The following is a 22,776-nucleotide window of genomic DNA, read 5'->3' as shown; positions in this document are numbered from 1 at the left end:
TTGTTCAAGGACAAGGACAAGGACTAGGGCTAATAATTAGTATCCAAGTGTGGCAAATTAAAAAACAAAGGAAAGGATGCTTACCAAAGGTATTTGCTATCCTCAAGGACAATGGCTACCTCAGTATCAAAATGTAAAGGCTTAGAATAGAATAGAATAGAATACTAGAATATTTTATAATCATGTCACTTACTTGCAAATTGTTGATGGCTCATTATAATGTACAAGATAACATTCACATGCTAATAATGAAGATTTTCCACAATTTAAGGTCTACCTTTCCAATCTCTTATTACTCTCTTAACATAAATCCTCCCATTGGGCAAAAGTTGTCTTCTCAAAGCCTATAAACCAAGGTTTTATGTTTTTCTGCTTCTATATATATTTGCTTATTTCAACCCCTCTCTTTTCTCTGCATTTCCAAATATTTATCCATTCTCTCATTCCCTACTTCCCAGAGTTTTCCTGATGTTTTCTCTAAAATATTAAGGGATAGTCAATCTATAATAAAGGGTGAAGGATGCAGGTGTAGACTCCTAAAGCAAAAATATATTTAGATGACATGAATCATTTTTCATTTCTACTGCCTAAAAGTTGTTCACTGTCACTTTTTCCCCCCACTACTTTTTCACACCCTTTGCTGGAATGATTTCTCACCTGTCCAACTTGTTAAATAGAAGCCCTTAAGACAAACTGTAAAACTTTTTTATGTTCCCTTCTTCTCCCATTGTTAAATGCCAGAGAAAGAAGTTTCCTACAAAGGGTCTTGTTCCTTGCTATTTCCAGAGTGTTGTAACACAGTGTAATAATGAACTCACAAATATCTCAGTCTGTATTTTAAAAAATAAAAATAGAAAATTGCCTGTTTGAAGTTTAAAGAATTCCCCTACAAACTGGGAATTCAACTTCATTCCATGGACAGCAATATCTCAAACCCAAAAGAGAAACACAGAGGAAGCAAAAGAGTTGGAATCAGTTGTAGGAGTCTCAATCAGTCATGGTATAAATGACTACAGATTCAAAAACAATATGGTTGGAAGGGGCTTTGACAAACATCTGGTCCAAAGATCTCATTTTTATATACAAGGAGACTGCAACTCAGAGGGGTCAGTGGAACATAGATTTAGAGCTTAGAAGGCAGAGATCAAGGGTTCATTTAATCTGACTTGAATTCTACTGAAAAGGAAACTGAGGCCCAAAGAGGTAAAATGTCCTCACTCACAGAGCAACTATTAATATGACCAGGATTCAAATATGGTTCTCCAACTCCAAAACTAGTGTTCTTTACTCTGAACCACACTGCATCTTTGTCACCCCTAATTTGAACTCTTCAAAAGTACACTACTTGCAACTACCTCTAATGAGCCCTAGGAATGACAGTCAGCATGAAATATAGTTATCTTTAAGAAGCATGCTATGCTAGCAAGTAGCACTGGCTGCATTTTTGCTGCCAAAAATACTCTGAAGAGTGGACTGTGTTCCCTAAAACCCTAAATGGTTTGAACTGCAGCCACAATAGCAATCTCTCTCTTCATGCTCCATCATGGCCAGTCACATCAGTCAGGTGCTCTGCCTAATGGTTCTCAAATTCCAGCTACAGTGAACTGAAGATAGGCTCTATTCTTTTCTGAACACTATCACCATTACCAACAAACTACTCCCTCCCTGCACTTCATTTGGGAAATTTCTAATCTACCACATTAAAGCCCTTCCCTTTGCAGTTTTTTTTATATAGGTATTATAGTAAATGGGGGCAAGGCCCTTGGTAATTTATGTATAATACTAAAATGAAATAACATACTTAGTGTCCATTCAGTAGTTAACAAAAGGAGTTTTACTTATCCATAGACCAGAAAAGATATTCAAAAAGACTAGTGTAGCATTTCATTTGGGTTGATAAGGCTTCCTTGGCTTCCACATGGAAAAATGTTTCTATAGAGCTGTGTGATGACTTCTGCAACCCTGGACATCTACCAAGGTTGAAGAAGCCCAACTCTACATAGGTGGAGTTTTTTAATACACTTAGGTGACCTGGAAGTCACTTCAATAAAGCACTAGGCCATTCAGGAAGAGATAGCAAAGAAGATTTGGTTTAGTCTTACCTCCTTGGATCCATCAAATGTTGGAGATAGACTTAGTTTTTGGGAAAAGAATTAGTCTTGCCTACAGGGCAGGTAGACCAGGGAGCTCTGATAGAAAATGATCTGACCATTATTTATCTATCAGAATTCCCTATTCTATCTACAATTTAAGCAAGATTACTTCTTTATTATTTTGATTTTAACATATGCTACTCATATACACACACACACACACACACACACACACATGTAAACGTATATTCCTCACTTAAATCCAATTCACTTGCATGCCATGGTATCACCTCCCAAAAGAATAATACCTGAATAACAACAGAACATTTAATGAGTACCTAATGAATATCTAGAACTTTGATATAGAAAATTGAGTTGGCAAAGTCCTTACCCTCAAAGACAGCAACACATGATATAACCTATTAAATGAGTTAAAGCGTTGTAAGACAAATTATTATGAGGCCTAAAAGACAAAGTTGTCATCAACTGGTTAGGATCAATGAAAATTTCTTGGTGGAGATAGCACTGAATTAGACTTTAAAGGAGACAAAAAATTTCAACAAGTGAAGAGATGAAGAAAAGACATTACAAGAACTGGGAAGTCCCTTAACCCCTCCAGTTGGTAACAATCCACTTATCCAACTTTTATATAACACTCATTTGTAACAATCTAATGAACTTTTATAATTCAGTGGATTGATGATCTCACCTGTGTAAGGGGTTCCTTTTACTGATGCAGATAGCATACTTCCATGTTTTCTTATCCTAGGTAGTCCTATTCCCTAATTAATGCATATCTGGTGATGATCAGATGAAGGCAGATTCCTATATAGACCTAAAAGTCCCAGTAGATGAAACAAGCCTGAAAGCAATACCTAACAAAAGGACCCTTCCCTATTGAAAAATTTTGCTCACTTGGAAGTCTATCTCTGCTTCCTGATCATCCACTCTGGGGGAATTTGAGCACGTGCTGTGACTATCCCATAGTTTGACCCAATTTTTCCATTACCATGCTCCTCTGACCAAATGCTTTTCAGCTTTGTGTGAAAATAAAAAGCTTGTTCTCCAATATGATATTTTGCAAATGAACTGGAATTCTAAATATATTTTGCCTTTTGTTGATATATATTTACACTTGACAAAAAGATGAAAGTTTTTTAGGTCCAAATGATTTCTTGGTCTCCTCATTTATTTGAAATCATTTAAGTTTCTCTAAGAAATGGTGATAATTAAAACCAATATCTTTGCTTCTATCAATTTCTCCCCTCCCATTTTTTGAGTCATCACATTGTTTAATAGATTTTATAACTGCATTCACTGTGTTCTCATCTTCATGTTTTCTTCTAACTTTGTGTTTTTGACCTTTAACTAGATGGTACTATGACTACATACAAAAAGCTGATTCTGATATGCCTCTCACCTTATTAATTGCTATTTTGTTTCTCTTAAGATACAGATAATATTATATATTCTTTTCATAATCAGTATATCCTACTTCTTTTTCTGAAGAAAATATTCATGATATTCAGTTGTGAGATTTCTGATTACTTTCTTAAACCTTAGCCTCTTTTATCTCTTAATCTTGAACATATCCCCATATACATTTTTTACACCATTTATCACCAATGTTCCTTTTGATGCAGTGGACAGAGCACTGGTCTTGAAGTCAAGAGGATGGGATTCTGCCTCAGCCATTTACTATCTGTGTGACCTTGGGCAAGTCACTTAATCCTGATTGCCTCACATTCAGGGCCACCTGCAGTCATCCTGAATCTTAGCTGGTCACTGGACCCAGATGGGTCTAGAGGAGAAAGTGAGACTGGCGACTTAGCACAAAAACCCCCTCCTTCAAATCCAATTCATGTGCTCGTCATGGAATCACCACCTTGATATCACGGTCTTCTTCAAGAATGAAGGACAAATATCATTATTTGTGCTATAATTACTAAATATAAAGGTATCTATTGACTCATTTGGAAGTTCTTCTCAAATTCTTCATGGGAATTTTCTCCTTCATGTTTTATTATAGATATTATTACTTATGTTTCAATTATCTTCATGGTTGTCTTTCTTTTCATATTTATCATAATTACAGGGCAAGATGACTTGCGGAGAGTGTGTTTCAGTTTATGGGAGAAATATTTTGAAGCTGTTATTTTATTATGCTAACTTAGTAAAAGTCATCAATAAGAACTAAGTTTATCTACTGACTGATTGTTAATAGGATGGACATTAATTGGGGCTCTCAAACTATAGTTTTAGAAGGCTGGTATCACAAAGCATGACCTAAGAGTAGCAATTAACTTCTAGGGTCAAAATTTATGAATAAAAATATATCTTAAGATTAGACCACAAGAGATACTAAATAAGGATAAAAATGATAATTTGTCACATATTGTCATAAATAGTATATTATATCTATGGTACTTTCCTGATGCACTTCTAATAATACTGTTTTAAAAATATGCATAATCAGCCTGGCATAAAATGCTCTTAAGAATGCCTTTCTTTGGTTGATTTGTCATGTCTGACTCTTCATGATCCCTACTGGGGTGTTCTTGGCAAAGATACAAGAGTGATTTTTGATTTTCTTTTTCAGTTCATTTTACAGATGAGGAAACAAAAGCAAATGGGGTCAAGTGACTCCAGGCCTTGCATTCTATCTATTGCACAACTTAGCCTTATAGATTTTCAGAGATTGTTGATTTGTTTTCTAAATGATCAGAAATAATCTCTTTAATTGCTCCAGGGTTAAGACTTTAGCTCAAGTGTCTATACTTTAAAAACTCTACCCTCTTCCTTTAAAAAAATGAGACATTTACCCTTCTCCAGTTCTGAGAAACTTCTTTGACTCTCCATTTTATTTCACAGATCACTTAAAATGATTTTGTAACCAAAGAAACCTGGACTTTGCAGTAATTCCTTGGGACCTAGTACCTTGAACTCATTGAGGACAGCTGGATGTTCTCTTACTCTCCATCCAGTTATCTTGAATTTCAGACTCTTGTCTGCCATTCTTTGTTTTCTTCTTGAAATATATGAAATAAAAATTTAGTTTGACAAAATAAGCCATCATCTATTATCATCATCCCATCTACAATGAGAAGTAACCCAGCCATGCTTTGATCCTCTTTCCCCCTACAAAACTGAAAATGCACTTTTTTATTTCATTGATATTCATTTCTTCACCTCCACACATTCTGATCTTAAGGGCTCCAAAAATATTGTTGTAGAAGTTGAATTGACAGATATTAAATAAGAAAAGCAAAGTGAAGGAAGAATTAAAGCAGATCATCTAATAAATCATTTTAATAAATAAACTTTTAATAAATGTCTATAAAATAGAACTGAATTGCATTGAAAGGTGGGGAAAGCATAAGTAAAAACATAGGACAATGTATTTGAAGATCAACATATTGAAAATTGGGCTGGCTAGGTGGCACAGTAGATAAAGCACCGGCACCTGGGTTCAAATCCAGTCTCAGCCACTTGATAATTACCTAGCTATGTGGCCTTGGTCAAGCCACTTAACCGCATTTGCCTTGCAAAAACCTTAAAAAAAGATATTGGAAATTAATATATAGAAATAGAAAGGAGCCCAAAAGTGTTAGGGAAAAAACTAATAGAAATTCTTGTTCTGGGATCAGGGAGAAATGAACACTGATTAATTCAGCAATTTCAACCAGATCCAAAATTGAAACTAAAACATACCAAAAAGGACCTTGCTTTTCTTGGCAAAATAAACCAACAAGAATGACGTGTTGGGAATGTATTGGTCCTCTGAATTTTATAATTTTGAGTTATAAAATTTAAGTTTACCTAATTTATTTGACCTGGTCAAAATGAGGTATATCATTAATATCCAATAACTAATTATGGTGAAGAACTATATCGATTTGATTTTTTAAAAACAGGATTAGAATCTATATGAAGAATTTCTCTCGACACAAAAGACCAAAGGTTAGATATCTAAATTTATCCCTTATTGACTCTCAGATGTAATTTATAGAATTTTTTTTCTTTCTCCTTGACACTTTGCCAAAAAAAAAAGTCACTGTAACTTCATTTCAAGGTGTGTACAAACTAGAGAGATGATCTCATTCCATCCATTTTTAGGATTGCTATTTTGTATTATACTATATATTGAGGTACCTAGATGGTGCAGTGGATATTGTGCCAGGTCTGTGGTCAGGAAGATTCATCTTTCTGAGTTCAAATCTAGCCTCATAAGATCACTTATGTGATCTTAGGCAAGTCACTTAACCCAATTTGCCTCACTTTCATCATCTGTAACTGAACTGGCATAGAAAATGGCAAATCACTCCAATATCTTTGCCAAGAAAACCTCAAATGGAATCATGAAGAATCAGACATGATTGAAATGACTGAATAACAATATTATATGTTATGTTGTATTGTGCCATGTTTTGTTGTTATGTCCCACTTACATTATTGATCTTAATGATTTGAATTAAAGGCAAGAGATGATTTAGATATAAAATAAGCTTCAGGGAAACATTTAGGCTTACAGATTATTTTATGGTTATATTACATTTAAGCAGTTGGCCACAAATTCAACATTTTGAAATATTCTTTAATGTAAACAGAGACAAGGAAGCCCTCTCTGTGAAGAGAAAGAGATTATTCTTGTAATTCTTCCATCTTGCCATCCTTTAGAAATTAAATTAGCAAAATATTTTCATCTTCCAAGTTAAAAGAGGTTTTTTATTGGAGGTCTATGTAACTGTTTATGGAGGGAAGGGGAAGAGCTAAAAGTTATCTATTAACTATTCAGAATTTTTTATAAATGATAATGCTACATTATTGAGACTCCTTTCTAGATAATTATCATTTTTATGTAGTTATAATTATTTCCCCTTGAAGTAGTTATTTGTATATTTCAATGAATCAATAGACTGGTATATCCTAATCCACTCTAAAAATGAAATGGCAATGCACATCCATCCCTGCCCTGCTAAGTTGCCTAGGCAACAAAAATTGAACTACCAACAAATTTTTCAAATAGGCAAAAATTATAGAGTCACCAATCCCAGACAGGAATTCCTCACTTCAAAGGTAGGAATTAAATTTAGCAAACATTTATTAGCCCCCAAACCATAAGCAGAGCACTATGCTATCCATTGTGGAAAGGAAGGAGGAATATGGATTCTACAAAGTCCAGTTTAAGATGCAATCTTTGAACTCTTATGTAAGTCACAATCTAGAAATGAACCTGTGACTTCAAAAGGTCATATTCTATCAAAAAGACCATTTCAACCTTATATCAGTAATGTTTTAGAAAAAGCACTGAATTAGTCACCAGTCCTGGTTCTGCCATAGATTTGTCAAGCAAGTCCTTTAACTTGTTGGGGGTCTCATAAAATAAGGAGATTTAAGTGGATGATCTCTGAGATACATGAATTTTCTATGAACTTTTCTATGAATACTTTAAGTATTCATGCTCATTTCTACTATTTTTAACTTATCACATCACAGTACCCTAGAAAAAGAACATAAAATAAAATGTCTAAATCTTTACTCATATTAAAAGATTAAAGGAATTAGGATACCTCAATTATTCCTATATCAATAGATTTAGAATCAAGGGTCTCATCGATCCAGGTGTATTAATAAACAATTCTTATACCACACAACTAGATAGATACAAACATACCCACACACATAGACTTAAGACAACTCCCTGCTACTAACACCAACCTAATCATTTAGCTTAACAGGCAGCAAAACTCAAATGTGCAGAAATGTTCATTTCACACCAGAGCTCATCTTCAGGGTCAAAGGAACAAGAAACTTTCTGTCCTTCACACCATAAAAACTGCTCCTTTTTCCCCTTTTATAAACAGTAACAGTTTAAGCAAATTGCTTTTTAAGTAGTAACCATCAAGAAAGTTATTTAAATAAATTCCTTCCCATATTGTTTCCTCTCCTTTTTTTCTCAAATCAAGAACCAACACAAATAATCATCCAAAGAACATCACACCCCTGAATTTCAGCCACCTCTTTTCTGAGCATTTGGTGTCTGTGTGGAGATTTTTTTAAAGCAAAAGCTGGGTTTTTTTTATTTCACATGGTTTAATATGAAATTATTTCTATTTCTTATTCATCAAATACATGTTAAATTCCTGACAAAAAAATTTAGTCTTGAAAATTTTAATAAAGTAGAATTTCCATTTGTAAATTTCTTAAGTATTAAAATCCATTTCAGATATTTGATCCTGTTATAATAAACCCATTACACAAAGAGCAGAGGATGTTCTTATACAATGTTCCAAAAGTCTTAGTGAAATTTTAAGATTTTAAGGCTATATGCATGTTTTATAGGGAGAATAATTTATATATAATTTATATACATAGATATCTCTCAATCTTTATAAATAATACACATATACTTTTTGTGTAAAATATAAATATATAGAAACAACACATAGATAATTTTCTACCTAGCAGCAGAGAGAGGTTTGGACTTGTAATTTCATCAGTATAATGGGCATCAGAATTTATGGTCAGCTGGGTGTGGATAGAGTGCCAGGCCTGGAGTCAAGAAAACCCATCATTCCAAGTTCAAATCTGGCCTCAACAATAGCTATTTTAACCATGGGCAAGTCATTTAAACATGTTTGCCTCAGTTTTCTCCTCTGAATTATGAACTGAAAAAAGAAATGGTAAAAAAATTCCGGGGCAGCTAGGTGGCAGAGTGGATAGAGCACCAGACATGCAGTCAGAAGTACCTGAGTTCAAATCTGACATCAGACCCTTAATAATTACCTAGCTGTGTGGCCTTGGGCAAGCCACTTAACCCCATTGCCTTGCAAAAAAAATTCCAGAATCTTCACCAAAAGAAACCCCAAATGGGATCACAAAGAGAGAGACATGTCTGAAAATTACTAATCTTTACAAAACAAGAATTTCATCACTGTTTCCCCTCTAAAAAAAAGTGCTTTTTTTATTTTTCATTACTAGAAAAATATATCAATAATATATTATGTTGTTTATGCCAAGTCTAAAATATTTGAGCTTCCTTTTTTTCCCACCCCTACAAGAAAATATATTTCAAGTTGTATGAGGAACACAATGAAACACAAAATCTTTCAGGATCATTCCAAATTCTCTGAACTAAACATTAAATTTATTTCTATTTTCATGTAGAAATTTTAAAGGAAAAATAAAGACCCCCAGCAATAACTTATTCCACAAGTAAATTGTTTACTCTAATTATATGACTATTATACTATATGGGGGTCATAAAACCGTGGATCCCAAATTTTTTGTCCTAAGTTTCATAATGATGCATTTTCCCTCTTACAGGAAATAAAAATTGTATGGCAGGACTTTCATCTTACATAGGAAGATGATAGCTAGACAGATAGGCAGAAAAATATCCAGACAGATTTTATATACACAAACACACATATTTATGATCTGTTTCAGAAGTTTTCATATTCTGTCCTATGCAATCTCAAAGGTTAGGAGAGAAAAAAGTAATAATAGATGGCAAAAAAAAAGGAAGAAAGTGACAATGAAGGATGAAGTGAGAAACTTCATACCCTCTTAGAACTTTCCTGGGGGTATACTGGTGAGATGCCATCTTACAATGTGGAAAAATATGAAATTTAGAAAAATTCTCACATTGACCAAGGTCTGTTCCTCTGCAAAAGCTAGGCAGAGGAGAGAAGTGGAATCTAGTGTACATTTGGCTTTGTCTACATCAGAACATCATAAATCTGGAACTGGAAGGGACATCAGAGATCAGCTAATCCAACCTCTCATTTACAGATAAAAGACTGAATCCCAGAGAAGTAAAAAAAAAGAATTGATTTAATACAGGTAATATTGATTGAGGCAATATTTGAAGTCCAGTCTTCTGACTCTGATCCAAGACTCATACCAATTGGTTGACCCATGGAAACATGGTGGTGGTGGAGGAGAGTTTATTAGCTTAGAAGCCTTGTAAGTAAGGGGACACAGTCTTTCCAGAATCAAGTGTAGGTTGGTTAATCTTAAAGTGGTATTTCAAGTTAAATGGCCACAATAACCTGCTTTTCTGTCTTCGGGTGCATAATGAATAAGTTTTGGATGTCTACATCTGTCTCAAGCAAAATGCCTTTCCTGAAAAGAACAGGAAAGGAGCCAAGAAAGCAATGATACACAGCAATATTTGAGCCAGCTACAATCTATCTCTGAGGCAGTTCCTACCTTTCAACTCATCGATGACTTGCCATGGGCAGAGTGCCACTTGCAGGGTAGACGCAAGGCAAAAGTCTAGATGAAAACCAACCCTGGAGTCACCCCATCACACAGGATTGATTTTTTCCCAGTCAAGGGCAAAGATGTCAAGTATCATTTGATGAATTTAGGTATGCCTGTGATTTTCAGATAACAGATCATATTACAGTGGCCCTGCTGTACTAAGGGTAGCAGAGATATATAATACCAATCTGCAAAGCAGCAGTACAGTGCTTACTCCCTAGATAAAATGAATCCACTCACCCATCCCTCTAAGCCAACTCATGTGTGCATTACCTTATGCAAAATTAATCCATCCACAAACAAATCTACATAGATTACATACACCAAATTATCCACATATATATAAAATATGTATAAATATATGCACCCCAATCATATATTCTTTTACTATAAATCAACCCTTATAAACCTTTCCCCATCTGCTGGTGGAGCCCTCATACCCACACTGTAAGCGCCTCTTAAATCTTTTTAATCATAAAAATCTTGCTTTCCATGAAGAATGGAACTCATAATATTTTTTAAAAAGCCTCCTAAAAAAAAAGAACAGAAGAGAGGGAGTAGAGGAGAGGGAGAGGAAGGGAAGGAGAGAGAGAGAGAGAGAGAGAGAGAGAGAGAGAGAGAGAGAGAGAGAGAGAGAGAGAATCTGTAACTCCCCATCACAGTCAGAGCATACATTAAATTGCCCTTACAATTCCATATGGACTATAAAACCAAGCCCCACTAGCATGCCCTTTACCTTCCCATGACGGTGCGTGGCGGTAGGGCTGAGTAGTCCATGCCCTTCGGTTTTCCCCTTTCCACTCCTATCTCTTTTCCCTTGTTTCTTTTACCAGATGTAGAGCTCAGTGTAAACAGCATTTATCTACTTAAGCCCCTAAATGAGAGCAGAGGAGCATGGCCAAGTAGAAGAAGCAGCTGCTTCTCTGGTTCCCTCACGCTCCGTATTCCCCTCCCTAGCAGCTCCGAAGAAAGGACTTTGCTTTCTTTACCTGAAATGGGAAGTTATTCGCGGCTGAGCCGGCGCCCCGCTTCCTTCGAGCCCAGCCGCGTCGGAGTCCCAGAGAAGAGGGACCAACGCGCCGCGCTGGAATCTCCGTGAACAATGATGCAGCCCCGCCAGGCAGCGCCTGCTAACGAGACACCAGAGGGGATCCCAGCTGGGGCGAGAGGACCATATGTCATACCTGCATCACAGCCCCCGCGGCCAGCAGCCCGGGCCGGGAGAGTGAGGCAGAGCTCTGCGAGGCGCAGAAGGCGAGGGGGAGGCAGGCAGGACACAGACCCTGAGAAGGCTTGATCATTGAATCAGGGTAATAGAATAACCACCGTTTTGCTTCTGCACTAAAAGAGACCACTGCAGCAAATCTCGTGGTTTGTAAACTGTCTTCTTTGCTGTTGTTGCTTTGACCACAAATCAAAGTGGAACTCAAGTCTTCCCTCACTGTTACATTTTACAGACCAATGCACTTAAAACTTTGCCCCACCTTAACTCTTCCCCAAGGGATACTGACCTTACATCACCTGTCATTCCCTCTTCGTCCAGGTTGGGGACCAATTCAATAATCCCTAAATTCCCTTCTAGCTCTGAAATCTATTATCTACCATCTCCTTCTTAAGTCCTAAGTCTGGTTGTTGTGTTGTTTAGGGGCTGGATTTTTATTTTTTTTTTTTTTTTTGGCTTTACTTTGTTTTGTTGTTAGGGCTTTTTGGGGGGGAGGGGGAAGACAAGAGAGGAAAATAAATTGATTTGCAGTAAGAAGATGCCAGTTCAGCTAAGCCCTGCTCTTGATAAATGGCCCAGAATCTCAGAAACTGGAAGCAAGTCCCCAGTGAGAAGCTCAGAATACTCTGATTATCCAACCAACCCCAAAGAATCTTGGACCAACATCAGCAGCCCAGTTCCCCACTCAGTTTTCATCAATGAGATGACAGTTAATCATCTGCAGAAAACCAAGCTCTCTCCTAGGTACTTTTCCACAACCCCTCCACTTGCCTCATCTTCCCTTGAATGATAATTGACTCAACATACCAGAACTTTGGTAGGGAAAGGAGGGGGAAAGACCAAAATTATTTCATTTTGACCTATTCTATTAGTAAGACAACAACAACAAACATCTCAGACCTGGTCAGTGATCAAAACAGAAAACACTCCAGGAAGAAAAAGGTTCATCCTTAATGCCTAGTGACATTAAATTTGGAATTTAGCTATTTGGCAATCTTACCTTTTTGAAGCATAGCCAAGAGCCAAGAAACAAGCAATAGAAACTGAATTAGATTTCTAAAATTCTGTACTATAAAACTCATGTCCTTTATTCATAAGAGAGTTCCACAAATATTTACTCACAGACTAATTCTCTTATATCAGACATAATTTTAATAAGCTTGGTTACCTGGTTTTCAACTTGACAGACAATTAAACACAATAGATTAGAAAGCAGGCATACTGTTAGCAAAGAGTGGTGACAAAAAAAGGAGACAAAAAAAAACTTTGAAAATCAGACAAAAAAGCATCCTGGTCCGAAGTCATTTAATGTAGGAGCAATCATCTCTATACAACTCAATAGGTCCTGAAAGCTTAACACCAAAGTATACTGACTGATCCTGAATGATTAATAAAATAAGAAATTGTATTATTTATACTCTATGAAAACAGAAGAGTATATGATTCACTTTAGGAAGATTTTTATTTAAAAATGATCAAATTTAAAAGGGAAGCAAAACCTGAGGAGACATAAGAACTGATGTAGAATGAAGTGAGCAAAACCAAGAAAACAATTCATACATCAACAAGAATGGTGTAAAGAAAAAGAGTTTTGAAAGATTTAAGAACTCTGATCAGGGCAGTATTTAACTATGACTCCAAAGGACCAACTACAATGCATTCTGCCCACCTCTTGACAGAGGGATCATGGAATGAAGGTGTGCTTTTGGATGTGGAAAATGAGTGGATTTTTCTTTGCTTATTTGCTATAAGGATTTTTTTTTCTTTATCACGAAGAGACTTTGGGAAGAAGAAAACTAGTGATAGTGGGAAAAGGAGAAGGAGAAGGAGAAAGTGAAGGAAAAGGAGGAGGAGGTGGAGATCATTGAAGCCTCAAGCCTTTGTGTATTATCTTCCTCTCTTAAATTGCAAGTCTTTTTTTGAATTTTTATCTCCAATGTTTAGTATAGTGTTTAGCATAGATTAGGTGCTTAATAAATGTTTATTGACTAAGTGCATTTTAGAGAAGTGAAAAATGAAATGTCACCTATTAAGTCCAAATAGTAAGGTTACAAAATATGAATTTGAAGATGAATGCCATATTTTTGTTTTATTTTTTATTCAAGGAATAGGAATCAATATTACCACTACTACTGTAAAAGAAATGACAATCTACTCTCCTATGGTCCCATTCATAATCCCTTTGGCACCAAAGAATAAAGTTCCCTTCCTTGGTTACTAATCCCCAGTATAAGCTGCATTCCTTTAATAGAATGTCACTTTCTTGAGGGCAGGTATTTTATCATTTTTCTTATGTCCCCAGTATTGTCTGGCACATAATAGATGCTTCATAAATGCTTGATACTTGAGTGGAGATTTAAAAGCATTAGGTTGTTAAATATTTTTCTTGCAAAATTTCTTGATAAAAATAACATAGTATAGTGGAAAGATGGCTGTATTAGGAGTCATCATTCAAATACTATCTTGGATACTTTCTAGCTAGGTGAAGATGAACCAGTCTCTCAACATCTTTGAGTTACATTTTCTCATCTGTAAAGTAATAATAGCAATAACTGGCATACTTGGTATTCTATCTTAAAGGGTTATTATGAAGTACAAATGAGATGTTATTTGCAAAGTGCCATATAATGATATTAGGCAATATTATTAATACTGATTAGACAAAACCTAGTCAGTTATGGTCAAATCAGCTAGCCTTGGGTAAAATTCCTGAAGGCAAAAACTAACCTGATTTTTTTACTATAACTTAGAGGGGATTGGAAAGGATAATGCTTGAACAGAAGTATTATGGTCTGGTGACTATAATAAAGAACTGAAATCCATTTAAATCCAGATGTAGCCTTAGTTACTAGCTAACTTAATAATCCAAGACCAGAATGCCCTAACAGTTCTCTGACCATTCATAGCATGAGGGTTATAATTATCAAACTGCAGTAGAGCTTTAAATAGAGACTCCTATTAAAATATTTTTATGATTGGAAATGCCATAAAACTACAGTAAGGGTTAATAAAATAAAGCTAACTTGACGATTGAATGCTATGAGTTAAGCAAGTTCTTTTTAAATTTTTGGTTTTTACTCTCCAAGAAACACAACCTTTATGATTTGGACTTGGAAAGCTGGATTGTCTAAAGTTAGCCTCCTAATTGGTCTCTAGGTCTCCTGACTCTCCTCGTAATCCATCCTCCCAGGAGCTGATCATTTGATATTCCTAAAGTTCAGGTCTGACCACATCACTCCTGCTCATGAAGTTCCCATGTTTTATGTATGTAATTAGAATGCCCAAGACTTACCACAAGAAGAGTTGATGAATTGCAGCCTCTCCTATCATTGTACAGGTAGAGGGAAATGGGTGTGGGATTTTTCATATACCAAGTTAAGTATAAATTAATACATAGTTTAGTTTTGTTGACCTGCTTTTTGTCCCTTCTGTTTTCAGTATTTGTCACAATGCATGATTAGATGAGTAGAAGATGGGAAAAAAATTAGGAAACAAAACCATCAATAAAAGATCTTTTTTTAAAAGAAGTCTTCAATTACTTCAAATTTCTTCAAAGATAAAATACAAACTCCGCTGTTCAGCATTTAAATCCCTTCCAGTCTAGTTAAAACCTATCTTTCCAAATTGTTTTTATACATTTTCTCACACATTTTCCAATCCATCTCAACTGGCCTCCATGCTGTCTTGTATATATGACATTCTCTCTCCCACTTCAGTCCTTTGTATTGGCTTTCCATGAAAACTTAAACACATCTCTTATTGCCTTTCTTCAAGGCTCAGCTTAAATTCCATCTCCAACATGAAGTCTTTCCTCATTTTCCCCAGTTTTTAGAGCCTTCTCACCACCAAAATTACTTTGTATATATTTTGCATGGGATTGCTGGTGTACATACTGTATTCACTCAGTGGGATGTAAGCTCCTGAGGTCAGGGACTATCTCATTGTTGTCTTTATAATGTCTAATAAATACATTTTGAATGAATAAAGATTAAATCCTTTAAAGAGGGTCAATAAATTTAGGATTTGCCTTTGAAGCTGAGGTCCTTTTTGTAAAGCTTTTCAGAGGAACAAAATACACACTATAACTTGTCACAAATAAATTTAATATCATGAGTTCAGTTAGTTTTTACCTACAAAAGCAACATATCCTAACTATACCTAATTCTCCTACTTATCCATTCTCCCATATATGTATGTCTCAATCTAAATGAAGGAGAATCTTTTGCAAGTCTACAGGAAATCATGAAGATTTACAACAAAAGAATGTTACAGTTACATTTCACTGAAGAGAACTACCTCCAGAGAAGTACTGTGTAAATAGTAGATTCTCCACTCCTAGAGCCTGATGTAGTATAAGATTAGCAGGAAATTTTTCAGCACTCTAGTGAAGGCAGGGAATTGGGTGGGAATTCCTCCTTGATCTGCTTCACCCCTGATCCCAACCTTCTGTTCTCCACTGTTTATCACACCCTGCAATGCAACCACACACACACACACACACACACACACACACACACACACAAACACACACTTCCTGCCTCATTCTCAGCCTGATGGTGTTTTGACTTTGTTCCCCTCCAATTTCCATGGGGTCATGGATCAGGACAATTCCCCTCCTGAGGGACTATACTTCTGGCCTAACTTTGCTCCTCAACTCCACTTCTGTCCCCAGCTACATTTCTTGAAGCTAGGCTCATTTGTCTTCTCCATTTTTAAAAATCTTGGTCTTTTTCTTCATTAGAGAGTACCCCTGAGGTCTCAACATGGTCTAGTGGAAGGGACCTCTGAGACCATCAAGTCCAAGAAGTATTTGAATAAGATTCTCCTCCTCTCCAAGATATCTGACAAGTGATAGTCATTCAGCCTTTGCATGAAGAGTTTCAGAGAGAGAGAGGAGAAACCCATTAACAATTATCAGTTTCATCCTCATTTTCACTATCACATATACATAGTGCTTTAAGGTTAGCACAACATCGAATATATATCATTTGATCTTCATAATAACCTGGTGAATGTCCTGAGGCAGTCCATTCAATAATAGGCTAAATGATTGTTGGAAAGTTTAACCTTTATCTCAAGCCACTGTTTGCCTCTGTGAAAAACAACTCTTTTTCCAGTGCTGTGTGAACAAGCAAATGTCACTTTCCTTTCCCATGTAACAGCCTTTCAAATACTTGAAGACATGTTATTTTGACTTGGTCACTTAAAACCTATGTGAAAATGAACAACTCATTTCATTTTTGAGTGAATGATAAATCATTTATTTATAGCTTACTATGTTACCTTAACAATGCTCACCTTGCCAGGTACCTCATTAAATGGTAGAGTATGGAAATGTAAAAAAGAAAGTCAGTCCCTTCTCTCAAGGTACTGACAGTTGTCTTAAAGAAGGCAGTACATATTAGGAAGTAGGTGGCCAAGAAAAAGTATTTTGGGCTAAGAAGACACAGGGATAATATATGGAGGCATAGGGAAATTAACTGCTATGATCTTTCAAGGAATGGTAGAATTAATATAATTTTTGTTACCTAAGGTAGAAAAATATTTTGAAAAAAGGATCAAAGAGAAGGTACATGGTATAAAAGCATGACTTGAAGGTAGCCAAAGAACAGCATTGGAGATTATTGTAGTTCTAGATCATGTTTGTTTTAAAGAACTCTCATCAATCAGGCTGCTGGAAGCCAGGGTGGGTCCAAGCTGGAAACTAGATGGTTGACTAGGAAGAAGCAACTCTCTGAAACTCAAGTTCCACATCTGTAAAATAAGATAAATATGGCAGAAGGATCCTTCAATTTGGAGTCAGATGACTAGGATTCTAATTCAGTTCCACCAGTGAAGTAGTTGCCTAACCTTGGGGGAAGGGAATAAACATTTGCATTGTACTTACTATATATGCCAGAAGCAGAACAGAGGTCTGTATACAACATTTGTATATCTTACCAAGGCCTTTGACATGTCTGTCATAAGGGCTTATGGAAAATTATGTCAAAATTTGGTTGCCCAGAGAAGTTCACCAATATTGCATGTCTATTTCACTGGCATGCTTGGTCAGCTTCTGGATAGTGGATAATGTTCTCATGATTTCCCAGTAATCAATGGATTGAATCAAGACTGTGTCCTTGTTCCCAAGCTTTTTAGCAAGATGTTTTCAGACCTATTATCAAACACTTACATTGAGGTTGAACATCAAGGAGAGTTCAAGCAGATGGTAAATTCTTCAACTTGAAAATGCTACAAGCCAAGACCAAAGTGGAGCGAGTGTTGATGCCTGATTTTCTGTTTGCAAATAAAGGTGCACTTAATGCTGCCTCTAAAACTGAGATTCAACAAAGTATGTATCAATTCACTGATGATTGTGCTAATTTTAACTCAACAATTAACATCAAGGAACCACTGGTTACAGGGAATGGAGAAGTTGTGAATACTGTGGATAAGTTCACTTACCTTGGCAGTAGCTTTCCTAGGAAGTAAACAACAATAATGAGATTGACACACACATTGCCAGGGCTAGCTCAGTGTTTGGAAGGTTCTGAAAGAAAGTGTGGAAGAGAAAAGATATTAGATTGACGACCAAGCTAAAGGTCTATCCCGTCATTGTTCTGACCTCATTGTTGTGTACCTCTGAAACCTGTAGTCTACCAGCAGCATCCCAGGAAACTGAATTGTTTCCATTTTAAATTGTCTTAGGAAGATTCTGAAGATCACCTGGCAGGATAAGATAGCAGACATGGAAGTCCTTTCTCAAACTGAACTGCCAAGCGTTCAAATGTTTCTACAGAGAGTGCAGCTATGATGGGCTGACCACATTGTTTGAATGCCAAATATACATTTGCCAGGAAGATGATTTTATGGAGAACTCACATTGTTTGATGATGAATTGCAAATGACTTAGCTATTCTCAGCAATACAGTGATCCAAGACAGTCCCAAAAGACATGATGAAGTGTTTTATCCACCTCTAGAAAAAGAATTGAAATTGCTTGAATACAGACTAAAACATACTAATTCACTCTTTCATTTTTCTTCTTTTGTTTGTGTCTTCTTGTGCAAAATGACTAATATGAAAAGGTTTTATATATAATTGCACATGTTTAACCCATCTGCTTACCCTCTCAAGAGGGATGAAAGGAGAGAGAAAAAGAATTTGGAACTCAAAACTTTAAGTAAAAATGTTTAAAATATTAATATAGAAAAAAAGGAAAAAATAAAAATAAAACAGAATCTTATATATGAGAAAATTCTATCTTACCCCTAACAATGAATATCTTTTAGGAAGAAAATCACATAATATCCTTGCATTTCTTGGGCAAAACACATTATTTCAAATTCAGATATAATTGACAAATAATTTTGCTGTTAAGAATTATTTTCCCCTTATTCCTGTGGATGCATGAGACAAGCACTGTTTCCTTTAATACCAACCTTTGAATTGTTTTGTTACTTAAAGGAAACTGGAGAGAAATTTCTGCAAAGCATCTGTGGTCCCCCTATGAGAGATAACTGGCAGTTTATATTGTGATAATGCAGCGAATTCACAAATGCAGGGTAGAAAACAACATGCTTGGGTTTTTTTTTTCAAAATACAAGTCATAATCCAGGGACCACCTGCTCCTAGAAATGAGAGATAATTGGACAAAAGCATGAATCAATAAAAATGCCCAGAAGGATACCTGTTTCTAAAAGCATGATCAGCATTTAGGAAGCAGGCTAAAGTCAGTCAACTTGTACTCTGCAGTAAAAAGGGATAAAATGCCAAACTAAAGTTACACCATGGAAAACATGTACATTTATTAAAAAAAGAAAAAGATAAGATAAGAGAAAAGAAACAGCTTTCATTTTTTTTCTGTAGCTACAAGGAATTTCTCGCTGAAATTTATATGTAGCTTAGACATACTGATAAAAAAAATATAATATTAGTTCTCATCAGAAGCATCCAGTTGGACATGATGTTATCAAATACTAGATTCACATCTCATTACTGCAGCCTTCAAAGGTTGAAATTAACCCACCCCAAAAGAAGCCATTTAAGATACTCATTATAGGAAGAGAAATGTCAGATGATGTTCCAGATAAGCCTGGTCACTACTTCTAAACATAAATTTGGGTGTGAATAAAACACAAAACAATAATGGATCTAAGTAAGAAAAAAGAATCTTGAATGTCTTATATATCTTGAAATGTCATTTCCTTTACTGTTAATGGCTTCTAAATAATCCATTCAAATACCAGAGAACACATTAACTCCATCTCTCCTCACATTTCCATAGACTGGTTCACTGTTTATTTCCCTTATCACAGCGCTGGCACCAACCCAGCAACCCTGCTACTTTAATCTTCCTTTAAAAAAAAATCCCATAGCTCCATTACCCTGCTTAAAAACTTTTAATGCGACCCTAAATTCTTTAACCTGGTATTCATTATTTTCTAACATCTAATGGGGCAACTAGAAGGTACAGGGGATAGAGTTCCAGGCCTAGAATCAGAAAGACTAATCTTCCTGAGTTCAAATCTGACATCAGACTAGATATATGACCCTGAGCAAGTCACTTTGCCCTGCTTGTCTAAGTTTCCTCATTTGTAAAATGAACTCGAGAAGGAAATGGGCTGGAAAATTGTTTCACTGTCCTTTTATGGTTTCTGCCATTCTAGACTCTGTTTAGAGTCACTATTTAAAGATATTTGGAGTGGTTTTGGGGAGAGTTCAGATGAGTCCCTGCCTTTATTCTACCATCTTGGTGCTGCCTCACTGGAGAATGAAATAGCAAATCATTCCAGGATCTTCACCAAGAAAACCCCAAATAGAGTCACCAAGAGTCAGACACAACTGAAACAACTGAACAATAGCAAAAAAAATTTAATATTCTGATTACAAAATCATATGTATGAGTGTATATATTTCAGTTAGAATAACTCAAACATTTATTAAGTACCTATTCAATGTACTGTAATATCCTAAGATATAAAGACAAAATAATCCCTACCATCAAAGACCTTATATTTTACTAGAAAGAAATCAAATACAAAAACACCATAATTAGAAGAGGAAAGTATCTTGAAGGAGGTAGCACTTGAACACTGAATGGAAGAAATTATTCCCAGGTTGGAAATAAGGAATACATATATTTCAGTTTGGGAGACATTCTATATAGAGGCCCAGGTATGGCAGATGAAAGTCCATGTATAAGGAATAACATGTGAGCCAGTTTAGCTGGAATATAGATTATGTAAGGGAGAATAATATATAATCAGCCTAGGAAGATGGGTTGGAGTCAGAATGTGAGGAATATTAAGTACCAAATAGAGTTATTTGTATTTTATCCTAGTGGCATTTGGAAGCCACTGATACTTCCTGAATAAAGGAGCAATATGGTCTTCAAGAATATCAATTTGGCAACTTTATGGAGAACAAATTAATGAGAAAATTTTCCAATAGTCTCTTTCACTACCTGAATAAAATTCTAATATACTGGTCTACTCCAGCAAACACCAAAGTTTTCTCTTCTCAGCTTTTGCTTATCTCAATTCTCCCTTCAACATCTCTGAAATACCCTCCCTGCTTCTTTCTCCCTGGATTTTACTAAGCCTCCAGTAGTCCAACTCGTGTTCTTCCTCTTCCATGAAGTCTACTCTAATGACTCGGGTCCATGGTGATCACTCTGGATCCCTATAGAATTTATTGTCCATACCATTCATTTAACTCTTGTAAATAATTGCCTTGTAAAGTTAGTAACCTTTTCACAGTCTCTATTCTGTGTACTCAACTAAATAATGAACAGTTTGAGAATAGGGACAATTCCTATTGTCTATAAGCACCTACCAAAACACCTTCATGTGATTGGTGGTTGATAATTATTTTTATAACTGGCCAATAAATTGGAAATATTTTAAAAGCTTTCTTCTGAGTTTTATCACTGTATACACAAACTATACATAATATATAAAGTTTTTTGCCATGGGAGAAGACATTCTATAACAGTTAAGATACTTTAATATCAAATTTCCTTTTTTCCACTATGAGTTGCTTTCATTTATTTTCAGGAATTTTTTTTTACTACAAAGAGTCACTAAAGAAATACCCTCAACAAGTAATTTGAGTGTATATCGAATTGTAATGATGATATAAGGATCACAATAAATAGGCATGAGCAGCTAGGAGGTCAATGGATACATTAAATCCTGAAGTGAGAAAGACCAGAGATCAAATGTGACCTCAGACACTTCCTAACTGTGTGACACTGGGCAAGTCAGTTAACTCTATTTGTCTAAGTTTCTTCAATTGTAAAAGAAGAGGCACATGGCAAACCACTCTAGAATAATGCCAAGAACCACCCCCTGCCCCAAAAAGAGGGGTCTTGAAGGGCCAGACATGACTGAAAACAACAACAAACATGGGATATTAAGAAGCTTTTTCTGAGAAACACCTAAATCAGTACCCAAGGAAAGAAAATTCAGAAAGTCCTTCCCATTTGTCAATCCATGACTATCATTTTTCAAATATTTGCAATTCAATATCCTTTCAAGTAATGCTGCTTTTTGGGTGAGCCCCATGGAGGGGCAAAAAAACTTCCAACTACATGCTGGAGGTGTGGGTGGGGTGGGGAGAGTAGAGAAGAATTAGAGGATGATGTTTGACTGAAATGTTGATTCTGGGGATTTTAATTCACATCTAGGAAAATGCTGGCACCAACTCAAACTGGCTGGAGGAAGGTGGAGTGAGGATGGAGAAAATAAAGTAAAAAAATAGAGTTAGACACAGAAAAAGCATGAACATACAGTATAAAGTGACAATTCCCTGTACCTTAACAGATCAGATTGCTGAATTGCCTTTGGGGAACTGCAAAATTAATTTAATGACTCCTAATTTTTCCCCAAACAAAGATCCAGTTTAAAAACACCAGGAGAACATTACAATCTTGAATTAAAAATTACTCAAAAAACAATGGTTGGCTGTGACCAGGCTACAACATATAACAGATAAGCAATTTCAAATAAAGAAATAGAATAAAGATGTCATGGAGGTATGGTTGAAAGAAAATGAAGATGAGTTGACTACATGGCAAGAATGAAAAATAGCCTATGTACAACCTATCTGCTCTATTGTCATGATCTTAGAATAAAGTATGGAAGGTCCTAACATATCAAGTGGGACCCCAGTGCAAAACTTATGGAGGATTCATTGCAGAAGATGGATAGT

The 22,776-nt window shown here is 35.8% G+C and overlaps 1 protein-coding gene across 2 annotated transcripts in view; it reads right to left on the bottom strand.

Moving 5' to 3' along the window:
• Positions 1-11,965, bottom strand: part of SV2B (synaptic vesicle glycoprotein 2B) — a 168,543-nt gene extending 156,578 nt beyond the window's left edge. Inside the window, exon 1 of one of the 2 annotated variants that reach the window (XM_074234147.1) lies at positions 11,873-11,965. The gene's annotated coding sequence lies outside the window, so the exon portion shown is untranslated. Of the gene's footprint in view, positions 1-11,097; positions 11,179-11,872 lie in introns of those variants that run through there. The other variant, XM_074234146.1, reaches the window with a different exon arrangement.
• Between the last annotated feature and the right edge of the window lie 10,811 nt (positions 11,966-22,776).

The sequence above is a fragment of the Macrotis lagotis genome, chromosome 4 (genome assembly GCF_037893015.1).
Source record: "Macrotis lagotis isolate mMagLag1 chromosome 4, bilby.v1.9.chrom.fasta, whole genome shotgun sequence".
Classification (NCBI taxonomy): Eukaryota; Metazoa; Chordata; class Mammalia; order Peramelemorphia; family Peramelidae; genus Macrotis; species Macrotis lagotis.
The sequence above is the reverse complement of the archived record's forward strand: the minus strand, read 5'-3'. Positions and strand labels throughout refer to the sequence as shown.